We start from the raw sequence: 5,309 nt of genomic DNA on the forward strand, positions 1-5,309 counted from the left end.
AAAATCAAATAAAGGGGGGGGGGGGGGGGGTGAAAAATCTGAGATAAAAACCCAAACCTTCAGGTTAACGAGCAAGGGTCCAAAACTCAATGAGAACCACTATATCGTAGACATCGTGCTTTCCCTACCTACATCCACTTTTTTCACTATATATACAATAACCCTTTATTTGATTTTAAGGAATATAAATTCGAACTGGACCAAACTATCTATTCTGGTGCTATTTTCAAGCCCTGTCGATAGTTGATAGACTTTGTGATAAACAGATATCTCGATTCATTTTACTCTTACTGAACTAGTGAACACAACAAGCAATAGGACTGTGGCTGTTATTAACCGAACCTTAATCTGTAGTGCCAGAACAAATTGGGCATCATTGCAAATATCAAACAAAAAGTCTGTTTCTACACAAATATCTACAAAGTTTCCTTCGGTGAAATAAAATCAATTTAAAACACTTTTCACCTGTAGATTATTTCAGATTGTTGAGGTTACAATTTCCAAAGTGTTTTTGTATTGTATTTTCTGTACTTTCATTCTGTTACACTACTTCCTCTCTTATCGACAAGACTTGGCGGGAATAATACACCTAATCATCATGATTCCGCAAAATACAAAAGTATCTTAGTTATGAAAGATCATGGTTATTCAATTCCATGATAAAAGGGAGATAATAACTAGCTATTTATACCACAATGGATTGAATTTCTATTTAAATGTTCTAACTCTTATATTCCTCCATATGAAGTTGTTTTCATCATTATACCAAGTATGCAATAGGATAACGTTATGAATTTGAAATACTCTTGATTGTTTGTTTGTTAAATGTTTGTGAAGGTTATTAATTTTAAGGTCGAATTTTACATAATTGCCGCCGTCTGGATATATACTGGCCTTTCTTTTCGTCAGTCAAATTACAAGGAAAAATTTCGAATAGCATTAAAGGTATATTACCTCTAAGAATGACCGAAAAATTTTAAACTTGGCCAAAAAGAGTCTTTGTCCTTCAGTTATCTGGTGTCAAAACTATACGACTGACTATCTCTATAATGCATTCAATCCATAAAAGTAATAATCCATTAAGCTAAGTAATTCTTAAATACGTTTAGAAGTGTTTTCTATAATTCCTTAGTTTAATGGAAATATCGTCTTAGAGGAGATTATTTTCTTTAGTCTTAGCACCTGGTAAGTCCGACAGATGAACATACTCCTATTGACCAAGTTTGAGACTTTGAATTGTATGTCCATTATAAGAGGTAGTATTTTTTAAGTGTTATGTAATGCCCATTATAGGCCTAGATATGATAATGTTTACCTCGATTAGGACTACCATCGTCATGTGTGGTGTACCATATTGTTTATGCAGGATGCTGTATTGACCGGGTGGATATAATGTCATTCTGTATTAACATTTCATTTATAATACAAAGAGAACTCTTTCACTATTATGTGCAAACCAAAGTTCCAAAATCTAAAGAAGACTTGATGTAGAGCTCTGATCCTTTCCTCTGATGACGATGATGAGTGCCGACGTATAATTTCTAAGCATGTCAAGTTTCAGCTCGAAAATAATGCTACATCTGAAACCTAATCAGATCTCAGCTACATTGTGTTTTTACATTAGATAACCCTGATATTGGCTTTAAATGGACACCTCAAAGGTCAGAAAATGACTTATCTGGCACAGATGACATTATAAATCATAATGGTAATTCGGATGCTATGATCTTACTAACCTCCGGGGCTCATAAGCGTTGATGTCTTCAGCTAAATGGTGACAGTCGGCCTGTAAAAGGAGGCTCTATTGCAAGATTTCCAGTTTCAAAGTCCATTATGAATAAAATGAGACCACACTTTAAAATGATATTCAATACTATACGCATCAACAAAAGCCGGATTGGTTTCATGTGGGACATCCTATCGTTGGTACCAATGTAATGATTAAATATTAAAATAGTGTGCCGTTAGCCGCATGTGACTCCAGGATCATTTTAACAAAAACAACTTACTCGGTGTTTGACGATAATGGTTTTTACAACATGGATTATTAAGGGTATTTGAAAGGAGATGGCGAACTTATTTTGTTTTGACGTACAAGTAAAGCCAAAATGAAAGGAGAAAATTATTTCCATCCATCATGGATTGAAGCAGTTTATGTCCTGGTGTAGTGACGTCATTGTAGTCAAAGTTCCCGGAGAGATCCTTATGATTGAGATGTGTGCCTGTGCCGTGCTTATTTCCAGTTAGGAAAAAAGATAGATAAAGATATGCTTGGAGAGATCTGTGAAGCAAAGTTTATAATCCGAAATACCATCCAGAAAAGTGCTTGTCCTAAATATTTCATTATAATAGACAAAATACCTTTAAACAAAGGTGGACAACCTGATAGACAGACTGTAGAGATATATGCAGCTGAATCATTGAAATCATGAAACAGGGTGCAGTTTTTATTTGATCTCGATGAAACTTGGTATGCATGTATATATAGACAAGATCTCAGTCAAGTTGAAATTGGTAACAATCGGGTGAACGGTTCTGGAGTTATTACCCTTGAGTAAATTCAGTGCATCTAATTTGGCTTGTAGGCCGATAGAGACTATATTTTGTTATACGATCTTGATGAAACTTGCAATGAAATCTCAGTAAAGCTTGAAATTATTAAAAATCGCATGATTGGTTCCACATATTAAACCACTACAGGCTTTGTTATCATTTCTGACTGGTAGGGGGCCTATGTTACCTTGCCTGGCAAGCTATCTTTATTCCTTTAGATACAATATTTTAATATTCATGTCTCACAATTGGAAATTCATGAATTGTAAAAAGGCCTCTTTGCTGTAAAGACAATGAACTTCGTTGTGAAAAATTATTTTATTGAAAAACGATTGCACTTTCATAGCTAAGTAAAGACGTCAATATCAAATAATATAAATATCTATTAATAAATAAATTGCCCTTGACTGAAACTAATAAAATCACTATTAATCTCTGAACATTCAACACTAAATAGGATAGGAATAGTTAATTGTTACTCAACATTGAAATCCAAAGGCCCTTGATACACAACAATAATATATTATAATAGTATCAGTAATAGCTGATAAGGTTTCTGTATGAGACAAAATGTTTGTAACATTCACATAAAATAGATGCTAATAACTTAAATTAAAATTTGAGACTCATTAGGAAGCAAATGTTGTTCTTCGATAAACTACTGATGGTGCTGGTGCTTTTTGTCGGGTAACCGCCTCATAATACGCACTTTTCTATCTTTATTTAAAACATAACACACTATGCTACTTGTGGGGATACATATCACAAGAGGCTTTTGTTGTTATTAACACTCATTTAAATGGAGAAATAGAGTTTGCAGACAATCTGACGGCTAACCTTGACGGATTTCATTGACTAAACTTCACCTAACGCTATATTTGTTTGTTGCAATATTTTGTGAAAAGCTTATTATAGTTAAATAGTTGAGTGAATGACAATACTAATGCTTTAACAATACATTCATAACATATACACACTGTACATACACCGCTACTGTAAAATACGGAGAGATATTGGTAGGTAAAAGCATTGAAACTCGGATATTGGAACATCAAGATGCAATCTGGATTGTTGTTCCGTTTTCAGCAGCCCACAACAAGATACCTCTAAGATTTTCCTATATAATTATAGCTTTATACCACTACACGAAGCTGGTGTTAGGTAGTGCCAAATTGTTACTGTATCGGCAGCATCCTACATGTAATCCCGACAAATTTGGCCCTACCCGTCCCTCGGATGTGATATGATGGACTATGGGCATGTTACGGTCATTTTATGGGAGTTACTCGGACATACTTTTGGGTCGCTATATTTTGAGAATTTGAGAATGTTTGTTTGAGAATTTGAGAATGTTTGTTTGAGAATGCTAAAAAATCTAATTGTGGTATCTATACAAAACTCAACCGTTATTAATGCCAAATTTGGCTTTGTCATGGTGATAATTCTCAAAAACTAGCGACACAACATTTTGCTCGGAGAGACTCCCGAGGGAGGGATTTTCTTCTCTGGATTCAAAGGTGCTGATATCCCATCCGATAATTATGTCTGAGGAACGGGTAGGTTCAGAATTGTCGGGCTACTTTCTTGTCAATTAAGTCAATTGCCACTGATTTACAATGGTAGCTTGTAGTTTCATATATACAGTACGTACTTAAATATACAAATAATAAACTTCTAGACACAATATACACATTATTTGCATATTAAATACAATATAACATAGATTAAATAAAAACGGACTTTCAGAGATTAGTATAGAAAGGTTGTTAATCGGAAAGGTGATGAACGTCGGATGGTAGAACATTGTCATAAAATTCAAACACCATTTAAGAAAGACAAAGAAAAATAGAAGTCGACATTTCCAGGCTGGCATTTTTATGGCCATTTATCAAGATAATTACAGGCATAGCAGAGGTCGGACTATATTTCTACAAAAAGTGCTGTACGGATATCATAAATGACCACATTAGCCGGTAAAAACATATTTGGACGATATTAGACAATATTTTTTTTTAAAAAAACATAGGCTATGCTTACGCCTCGTCGTACCAGCATCTGTCAATCATGTATTTACAACGATTATATTCAGATGTTATTTATCAAAACATTTATAATATACCTCAAGAAATATAAGAAATATTGAAGATAACTCGGAAATAATAACAATTTTCAGTACCATGCTTAAATCGATCAGGAAGCTAGTTGGTTATCTAAACTATCACATCTAAGTTCTTAGAGTCACACGTTTTGCGACACAAAGTTGACAAAATACAAAAACCATAACTGTGCATTAATTTAACAAGTGTTTCACGTATAAAGCAATAACAACACATTGTACAATCCGATCAAACATAGTACTATACTCAAACTCAACCTCATAATCTCAATAAAAAGGGACCAGAGCAAATTCTATCCAAATACTTATCAAATCCAATTTTCTGCTTACATGAGTCCTCAAACTAAAACTCAACACCTCCGTTAGCGCAACGGATGGCTCAGTGAGCGATTTTTTTTTTGCGTTTGCGAACGCTTATGGACCTTTTATGACATCATTGCTATGAAGGACTTTCCTCTTCCTCTTTGTTTACTGACCCAATACCGCTCGGTTTCCATTATACATTGACGGCTATGCACAATCATCGCACGGACACATGTTATCACGTTTTGAGTTTGAGTTTGAGTTACGCTTACGTATGTATGTAATCGTAGCTTTACTAGATGTCAATACCAAACAAACACACCAACAAAATTATAAT

Source organism: Lottia gigantea, assembly GCF_000327385.1.
Source record: "Lottia gigantea unplaced genomic scaffold LOTGIsca_59, whole genome shotgun sequence".
Classification (NCBI taxonomy): Eukaryota; Metazoa; Mollusca; class Gastropoda; family Lottiidae; genus Lottia; species Lottia gigantea.